This window comes from Corvus brachyrhynchos, unplaced genomic scaffold (genome assembly GCF_000691975.1).
Source record: "Corvus brachyrhynchos isolate BGI_N302 unplaced genomic scaffold, ASM69197v1 scaffold61, whole genome shotgun sequence".
NCBI classification, from domain to species: Eukaryota; Metazoa; Chordata; class Aves; order Passeriformes; family Corvidae; genus Corvus; species Corvus brachyrhynchos.
In genome coordinates this window covers 4,382,647-4,392,820 of record NW_008236478.1, presented here as the reverse complement: position 1 = coordinate 4,392,820, position 10,174 = coordinate 4,382,647, and the positions used below count along the sequence as shown (strand labels likewise).

Sequence of the window (10,174 nt, the reverse complement as noted above, 5' to 3'; positions counted from 1 at the left end):
CCGGACGGGAGCGGGGCGGCGGCGCTGCCGGCCCCAGGTAAGAGCAGGAGCGGCGCCCGGCCCGCGCCCTCGGCCCGGCATACATCCGCTGGAGCACCGGCGCCGTTTCTGAAAAATAACTTCAGCTTCTGCCCGTGGAAGGGTGAAAGTTAAACCCATTTCTTCAGCCCGCAAACACTAAACACTGCAGTAAGTTAGCCCAAATCCCATGAAAATACGTGAGCTTTCCTCGAACCGGGACCAACTAGCCAGCGGCTTAGCACGAGTGAAAGCTGTCTCCGTGGCTCAGTGCATCTGCTTTTTGCCCCCCTAGTCACAGAAATCCATCATATTACCAGGTAATTATCCATAAAACTAATGCTCCCTTTATTTCCCAATTGTATTATTTACAGAAAATTTCTTTTATACCGCTTTGAACAGTAATGACAGAAACATAAGGAGACGTTTCCTGTATCAGCTGCAATGCCACCACATTACCTGCGACTGTTTTAGGTCTTTGCTTTTCTGTTCCGCATTTCGAAATAAGTGCTTATTTTGCACTGGCCCTCCAGTGCACTTTCCCTTTCATCCTTGTGTAAGTGCTGCAACAGCAGAAGGCTTTAATAACTTTGGCCTGTTTCTGCCATCCACTCCTACTGCTGTAATATTTACCAGGCAATAGATCTCCATTTACAGCAATTCAATTGCTAGTCTGAGTCAGGTGCATCAAAAACAGCTACAATTAAAGTTACAGTGAAATGATGAATGCATGATAAACCAGACACAGAGCAATTCAACAGAATGTGAATGATTTTTCCTGATAAAATGTTAATCTTCTATGAGGTTATTTCTCTACAACATGAACAGAAGTTTATATAGCTAAAAATCTTTTGAAGCAGCATAGAATCATAGAGTATCCCAAGTTGGAAGGAACCCGCATGGATCATCAAAGTCCAACTCCTGGCCCTGTACAGGAACATCCCAAGAATCATACCACGTTCCTGAAAGCATTGTCTAACTGCTTCTTCAACTCTGTCAGGCTTGGTGCTAAGACTACTTCCCTGGGGACCCTGTTGCAGTGCCCAACCACTCTCTTGGTGAAGAACCTTTTCCTAATATCCAGCCTAAATTTCCCCTGACTCAGCTTCAGGCCATTCCCTCGTGTCCTGTCACTGGTCCCCAGAGAGAAGAGATCAGTGTCTGGCCCCCTGCTTCCCCTCAGGAGGAAGCTGCAGACTACTATGAAGTCTCCCCTCAGTCTCCTGCAGGCAGAACAAGCCAAGTGACCTGAGCTGCCTGCTGCTTGTAAGGCTTCCCCTCTAGGCCCCACACCATCTTCATAGCCCTCCTTTGGACACTCGCTAACAGCTTTAGATCTTTCTCATGTTGAGGTGGCCAGAACTTTCCCAAGCACTTGAGGTGAGGCTGCACCAGTGCAGAGCAGAGCAGGACAGCCACCTCTGCTGATGGGCAGGTGATGCTGTGCCTGATGCACCCCAGGATTCAGTATAGTTTAACAGAGTTGTGTTTTGATGATTTTGGCTTTCTACTGTTAACCGTTGTTTGCATTTTTATACCATAAAGCACACTCAGACAAGTCACAGGCTAAAGAACGCTAAACAGAGAAAGAGACAACAAAAACTATACATATCTCATGGGAATATTTTCTTTAGTCCCATTCACTCAGTTTAGTAGAAATCGACGTATTTCATAATGTGCGTAAGAGTGGCGCTGCTCCAATGTAGTTTGATACAGCATTACTAAACTTATATACATGCATTTAAAACAAGCAACTGCTGATACTCTCCTGGCTCTTTCCAAATCACTGCATCTGGTAAGGCTTGTTTTAATACTAAACTGTATTCTAAGTGAGATTTCGAAGCATAGTTTATCAAGTGTCCCATTTGAAATAAAAGAACCCAACATTTTCTAAACGAATTAATCAGCTAGGCTCATATTTACACAGTAATGGACACACGATATTCTATTCAATCACATTTAAAAACTCAGTTATGTCCTTTATTATACTGTGTAGCCCATGCAGTAATGCTCACACAGCAGTTGGGATACTTGCAAACATACACAGCTGGTATTGATTCCCGTAAGTCATACTGAAGTCCCTCTTTTAAGGACAACCAGTCCCATGCCAGGTAAGTGATAGTGTACATGACAAATTCTTGCCTCATCTCTCCACAGTGCAGGAACTCAGCCCTGCTGGTACCAACTTGTATTTATGAGATGCTGACTGAAGGTGATGAAAGCTGAGGCTTTCAGCACCTTTCCAGACCACAACATAAAGAGCAAATGAGAAGCAGCACAGAAGAAGCTCACATTTCATTATCAGAGGAAAGTAGATTCTTAAATACTTATGCTTTATATCATCAGGAAACAAATTATGTTAATAAGTGCTTATGAATTAATTATAATTTCAAAGATAGCTAACTCCCAGCATTGCATACAACAGGTTTATTTAAAAATACAGGTCCATATAAGTGATGTGAGCATTTTGATCTACTTATAGTAGTTCAAAGATAACGAGAATAGTGCTTGAATCAAACAAGGCAGTCATTTCATACTATGAAAGAAACAGAATTAAGAAATGAACGGAGCTCATCAGAGTAAATATATGTCATGTGTTAGTGACAGGAAACATGGTATGACAGAGAGGGTGATTATAGCCCTCAAATGAGTGATGAAAATACAGCTGCTCTCATTTTTCTGTGTTTCTTAAACTTTTGACTTTTACTCAGCAGTCCTCAGTGTCCTCTAACACAGTGCTTACTTTTTTTAAAAGCCAAGTCCTTTTTTCACATATATAAGCTTTCCTAACACATAGAAAATAAAGGCTACTTTCTAAGCATGATCAACCTTGAGGAGTAGTTTCTTGAAATCCCTAAAGAACTACTGGATGTGAAACAGAGTAATTACTTACTTTAACATGAATAAAATATATCTTTTTAAAGGAACAGCCAGGACACACAAGAACTTGTGAACTCCAAGCATTTTCATTCAAGCAGTTCTAATATTTTTTGAAATATACCAATGTTTGATGTCAGCTCCCAAGTAAATTTCAGAGATGAAATAAACATTGTTCAATAAAGCCAAATTCTCAGCAACATTTTAAATGAGTGAATAATTCTGACTTTGCAAGAAGATCCACATTGGTACAATGTTACCTCCCTATTGAGATACTCTGGAGTCTGTTTCTAGGCAAATCTCCAACTACCCTCCAGTCATCCTAAGAGTTACTTGTATTTTGTAAATGGAAGAATTACTGATGCACATCTGAACTAGGAAACTACCAAAACAAAAAATCCCTACTTTTCTTAATAGAAATTCTGTAGCAATCTGGATGACATTTAGAGAGAACTACAGTATTCACCTTCACTGAATACTGATTCTCCAGACATCTGATAGACGTGCCATTCTACAGCTTTTAAAAACTTGAAAACTTCACAGAATTCCTTAGGTTGGAAGACACCTCTTGAGATCATCTAATCCAACCTGTCTGCTCAAGCAGGGTCAGCTAAAGCAGGTTGTCCAGGACTGTATCCAGCTGGGTTTTGATTATCTCCACAGATGGGGCTGTACACTCTCTGGGCAATCTGTTCCAGTTTTTGATCACCTTCATAGTAAAAAAAAAAAGTTTTCTTGTTACCAGATAGAATTTCATGTGTTTCAATTTGTACCCATTACTTTTTTTCCTGTCAGTGGGCACTACAGAGAACAGTTTGACTTCTATATCTTCATTCCTTCCCATCAAGGAATTATATATGCTGAAAAGATCCCCTTGAGACTTTTTTTTCCCAGCTGAGCAGTCCCCAAACTCCCAACCTCTCCTTACATAAACAATGCTCCAATCCCTTAAACATCTTTGGGGCCCTGAGACTTGCTTCATGTCCGTCTTGTTCTGGGAACTGGAGAGAGCACTCCATATGTCACCTCATCAGTGCTGCACAGAGAGGAAGATCAACCTCCCTCAAACTGCAGGCAAATTACTTCAAATTTACTCAGGTAGGAAGAAGAGATCACATATAACCACTCTGGGATATCTTATTTCCAGTGTTAAATTCCCAATCAAGTAGAAAATTATCTAGAATAGAACACTAATTGGGTTGGCAGGACCTTGGACATCATCTTTGCTCAAAGCAGGTCTAATGGTAGTTAATTCAGATTGCTCAGGGCTTCATCCAAAGAAAGTCTGAGTATATCTAAGGATGGCAATTATACAACCTCTCCAGGCAACCTGTCTCAACCCCTGACTATCCTCATTGTGCATTAATTTATTTGGGTCCAGTTGGAATTTTCCTTGCTCCATCGTGTATACTTTCTCATATATATGAATAATTTACTAGCAGCAAGTAAACTTAGCTCTTACTGCCATTACCAAAGTCTTTGCCATAATCTTGGGATCATGTGACATCTTTGCTTTTTAGGCAAAGAGTAGTAACACTGTTTATCATATAAAAAATAGTATTATGCTCAGTGTGAAGACTGCCTTTGATTTGATGGGAAACAATAGGAATTAGGCTATTCTTATCCCCATCACTCACTAGTGAAAATGATCAGCAATGAGGTTTTTGCATTTCTACCATGACGGTTTTTCTTCATCCCTACTGGTCTCTCTATAAGAAGCCATATATTAGCACATAATAGCACTTCTGGGATATATAGAGGATTTCTTAATGCTTACTCTTCTTTTATAGCCTAAAGTAAAGTAGCAAAGCAGGTTGCAAAAGGCCAACATCTGTATTATTAGGCCATTGACAAATACGTAAACAAGAAAAATGCATTCGAGAAACACTTCAAGGGAAAGGTAAAATTGTGTCACACAGTGTTCCAATTGTATTCAACTAAATTCCAGGAACTTCTAAAAAGTAAGAGAAATTGTAAAGTAAGTTCCTACAGACTTTACAATAATTGGCTGCTAGTAAAGAAGAGAGAATCAAATAACTGACTCTGGCAAGGGAAAGATGAGCAGATCTGTATTGTTAAACATTTCCTTAGCACAGTAGAATACTGGTCAGCCATAGCACACACTGTCTCTTCCCAGCTAGGGAAAGAGAAAACAAGAAACAAGGTCATAGCAGTGGGAGAGGGAGACTGCCAGTGCAAGGAAAAGAAATCATAACTCTGAAACAAAATTGAGTAGAAATTGTCACAAGCATGAAGGAGACAATTTAACTTTAGTCACTTGTATGCAGAGGTTGAAGGGAAAAAATATCTGGTTTGGAACATATTATTAACTGACCATTAAACATACTGAGTGAAGATCTTGGGACCAGTTTGACATATCTCCCTGGAAACAACAAATTTAAGAACTGTGGTTATAATCTTCAGAGGTATTGCAAATTTAAAACCACCAATCTATCTCAGCAGAATCCAAACTTTTCAGGTAAAAGCAGCAGTAGATTTAAGAATTAAGTGCGATGGGCATATTTTTAAAAGGTATTTTCCTTCTGTTTCCTTGATTATTTTGTCACTGTTTTGGATTTTTGTTTTGAAGAATAGTTTTAACAGGCATGATTACATGTATCAGACACAAACATATCCAGAAACTTCCAGGAGGAAGTGAGACAAACTTACAAAATTTTAGTGACGAAATTGTCTATTCAGTTAACCCAGTGTCCAATGTGTGAACTGTGATCAGCTGTTGCTTTCTGGTTTGTTTGGGGTTTTTAAAGCATGGTACAGGTATAGATGGCCATGTAGCCAAGATGCTTCTTCATGTGAGAATGACCTAACTGACATTGTTTTGGCTTTAAAGGCAAAGATTCTTTGTTATTGTATAAAACCTTGTTCCACAACAGTTGTTTGTTTTTTTTCATAGGTAATCAATTTTTGGTGAAGTGCGGTTTGCCTTTGAAGCATCAGAGACTGCTCACAGGGAGCGATGCAACGGCAGGAGGTTTACAAGATATAAAACCAAGATGCTTCTGTGCCTCCATTTGCCTGTGTGCTTGGTTAAAAAACAATGATCCGTGGTGGAGTTAGGATCTCTGGGCAACTAAAACACTGGTGGTATCCTCAACCTCTCCTGGTTTTATCTTATGGCATGCTAACTTCCATGCACTTTGGTCTGCTGTGCTGCATCTCCTTCACCTTTTTATAGGGTATTGAAAAAAAAGTTTTGTGGTTCTTGGTATGTTCTGTAGGCTGCAATGGAGCAGGCATTATTTCAGAGTTGCCTGTGATTGTGGAGAACCACAGGGCATGACCAAAGCGGTCTTTTACAGTCCTATGCTTTATATAAATTTCTAACAATTCTGTATAAGTACAGAAGCTAGCAAGTCTGTGTAAGTAGAGCAAGTAATGGTGGTGTGCTTTGGTAACATCTTAAAGATGCATAATTTGAAACAATTGCCTTGGTTCTTAATCAGTTGTTCTCCCTGAACCATGAACATCTCACATCATCAGAATTACATTTTTGGTCTCCGGCCATTTACTTCACTTCTACTGGAGAGTTTTTTAGACTGTCTCTGAATTAATGGAAGTCACACCTGTGTTGCCATTTCTATTATTGTATAATTTCCAATACTTCTTAACTATTTTACCTATTGCCATCTGATTATATGCTTCTGCCAGTTCAGTTTCCTTTTACTTTGCTCTCTACATTAGTATCACCTGCTTATTCTGAGGCTTCTCCAGAGAAGATCTGCTCTGGAATTAATGCTACTTCAAGTCTCCCTGCTACTCCACAATGGAAAAAAATAAAACAATTGGTGACACTCAGATGATCAGTGATTATCAGAAAAATTCCAGTGCTGTACTCATGCACAGGCCAGCCTTAAACAGCTGTTGTCTGCATGGGCAAGACTGTGTCTCCTCCACAGACTTCCAGGATCTGTAAGTCATAGAGAAAACACTTTGCCAATTCGATGTATCTATCCTTCCAGGGGAAAAGTATTTCCATAACAGTATGAACATAGGTTTCCAGTTTGCTAATCAAGTCACAATGTAGTCTATGCATTTTCACAAAACAACCCAATGGCTACTTGCTATAATTCTATTACTTTTAAAAAAATCCTTGTTTCTGTCAGTAATGTATGTCCTCTTCCATTCTATACTGCATTTTATACCTATAATATATAAAAATACCTATTATATATAATAGATATTTTTCCCACTCTTTTTTTCCCCTTAAATTATCAAAGCCACTTACATCAACATATACACCTCAGCTAAACAATTACCTGAAGTCTTCAAATAGTTTTACAGAGTGTCATCTCTCAATTTCCATGAAATTAAAAGACAAATGAACACAATGAAAACAAACTGTAAGAAGCCTCCAATGATTCCGACCACAATTGTTACTAACAGATTTTGTTTCTTACAGTTGAAAACTGGCAGGGATGCAAATCAAATTGTATCACATATGTCAAACAGCTTCACAATTATGCAATCAACTTGCACTGCAAATTAAAAACAAGACTTGCTACTAGATCTTAAGTCAAAACAAATTCAAAATGTCAATAAGCTCAGCAAAAGCATTCCTCAACAAATCTACTCATGTCTGTTATGATGGCAGAACCAGAAAACAAAGAGGCTTGAAAGGAGGTAGAAAAGTAGAGACCAAATTGCTTCATCTTTTACAAGAGAAATTACTGACATTCACAATGTCTTAGGGAGTTAACTACTCTACTTCAATCAATTTTCAACAGGAGTTCTGTTTCCATCTCTCTCAAGAATAAAACCTTTAACTTAATAACACACTGTTGGATGGACTCCATTTCATTTGAACTGCATGGGACTCATTCATGGGAAATGTCACTTTGTCAGCCCATTAAAACAGTCAGCTTCATTGGAGAAAACCTAACACAGATACTTGTGAATTTGATTCTAACTTGTAAAATAGGGAATGTTTGTTCTGGATAAACTAAGAGAAAATAGGGCGCAGACTGAGATACCAAGCTTCACATCCTTCTATGATCTTTTTTGACAGCAATTTAGCATATATATATATATACATAGAGTCAAGGTCTGTGCAGCAACATTTTCCATGTGATCCTGTCCATCCAATCATATGACTATAGTCACTGTGGAATTTGGCCTACTGAGTTAGATTAAAAAATTTCCATAAGAAAAAGCAAAAATAAAAGTTCTTCACGTATTTTAGATGTTTGTAACAGTTCACATTAACAAATGAGAGTCACTCCATATAACATTTCACTGAAAGCATTATCTTGAAATCTAATAATTTTTATCCACTATACTAATGGAAAAAACTAAGCAAAACTGATATATTTAGGTGATTCTTCATGTGAATAATGTGCTAGTTTTGAGGAGAGACAAACTCAGGATTCTAGCCAGAACCTATTCTCAAGTGAGCAATCAGCCCATAACTTGGCATCATCTGCCAGTTCTGCAGTGTCATTAGCTTAGGAAGTTGACTGCTGGTTTGCCCAACCTCAGTTCCATGACTGCACAAAACCAAAAAAGTTTGCATAAATGGTGTCAGCATCTGACATTATCATCACTGAATTTTCTAAAGAAAAGATGTATAAAACAATTCTCAAGTTTGTTTATGCAAAATAAGTTTGATTTTTTTTTTTTTTCAGTTACAAAATCCTGGCCTTCAGACTCTGCCTGCATGTAAACAGCATATTCTTGGTTTATGTGCATTTAATTAGATTGAGCACAAAATCAACCAAAAACTGTGAGACCATGTTTACGATCCCTGCATCTTGAACTTCCTCCTGTAGTACTTGGAAGTCTGGCTTCAGTGCAGTGCTAATGAGATCATGTGGCTTTTAGCTGAGTATGATGTGGCAGTTTGGACTCCCTGTTTTTAGGGCTCTCAACAGAGCAGGGCTGAGTCCCTCTCAGAATACAAAGAATATACACAATCCTGCTTTTAGAAAATTGTACTGTCTGCTGAAGCTCATTTTCACATTTCTAACTTGTCCAGTCTCATAAACTAGACATGATTGTAGACTACTTTGCTAGAAAATTCTGTAGGAAGAAAATGTTGGTGAGAAATGTAGCTAATACTTCAGGAGATTACATGCTTTTGAGTCTAAAATGAATTCTTAGGCATACCAGTACAGGCAAAGCCCTTCTAGAGATCAAGATGTTTGAATAAAACAAAAAAATATCTGCTTTGGTCCTTAAATATATAATGGCACTTAATGAGAACATTTGAAAAACGTACAAATTGGATCATTGTATTAAGAATCTTGCTTTGTATACAGAAAAACAGATCTTTATTTCCTCCTCAAAAAGAATCACAATCTTGCTAAACTCACTACATTCCCCTGCAAGGATATCTATACTTAAGTGGCAGGTTAACTATATTTATATTACATCTTTAGGCCTGGATTGTATAAACATCTTCACTATCTTGCTTCACTATGCATGCCCAGAGTCCATGCAAGCCTACAGTCCTCATTAAAATGCGTGATTAACAGCTTTCATCAAGCTTAGTGTGGAAGTCCATGCAGCAATGTACAGATATTATGTAACAGTCACCTCCTTACATCTTACAAAGGTGTATAAAATTAGCAGAGAGCATACATCATTCTTTATTATTGTTTCATACCTCGCTGCTATTTCTAATCTGTATTGCAAGAGTTCCAAATTCTATAGTGACTGTCAAACACTAAGAGATTCTATGAGATTTATCACAGATATAATAGCTCAGCTTCAGGTTGCCAGCTGCCTTTTCTTTTCACTGTACCAACACACTTGAAAAAGCACAAACTTACCCTAAACATTTTTACTTGCAGAATTTTTCACATTTTGTAACGAACTGAGCTCCCGTAAATGTTAAATACATTTCAAGAATGGTTTTCTAAAGCAAATTATAAACTATGCTAAAGATATCCAATTTCTGACCTTTCTACATTACTACAATCTGCATGCATTTTACTGAGTTTTTTTAGATGTGACTATTTTCTTCAGTGCTGTAGTAACTTTAGGTTCTAGAGGCGTAAAGCTAGAAGGTTTCACCTATCAATTTATATGGCAAATCTCACTCCATTCCTTAATCTAATCTCCTTGGGAAGCTTTTAAGAATAAAAGCCATAATACTCTTAAAATTATTTCCCTTTATTGCAAATGCATAGATGGGAATATGAAACTTTGACAAGGTATTTGGCTTATGAGAACTTGTTGATACAAGTAACACATAGTCTGCTCCTATCATAATCATGCTGTCTATTTAATAATTCACATTTAAATACAAGACCTCAGTTGC

The 10,174-nt window shown here is 38.0% G+C and overlaps 1 protein-coding gene and 1 long non-coding RNA gene across 3 annotated transcripts in view; one reads left to right on the top strand and one right to left on the bottom strand.

The window, feature by feature from the left end:
- The window catches only part of PCGF5 (polycomb group ring finger 5), a 58,743-nt gene that overhangs the window by 34,880 nt on the left and 13,689 nt on the right, over positions 1–10,174 (bottom strand). The gene's annotated exons all lie outside the window — the stretch shown is intronic.
- LOC108444672 lies at positions 16–7,689 on the top strand. The gene is made up of 2 exons (XR_001859301.1): positions 16–338; positions 5,810–7,689. It is a non-coding gene; the product is annotated as an uncharacterized LOC108444672 (long non-coding RNA).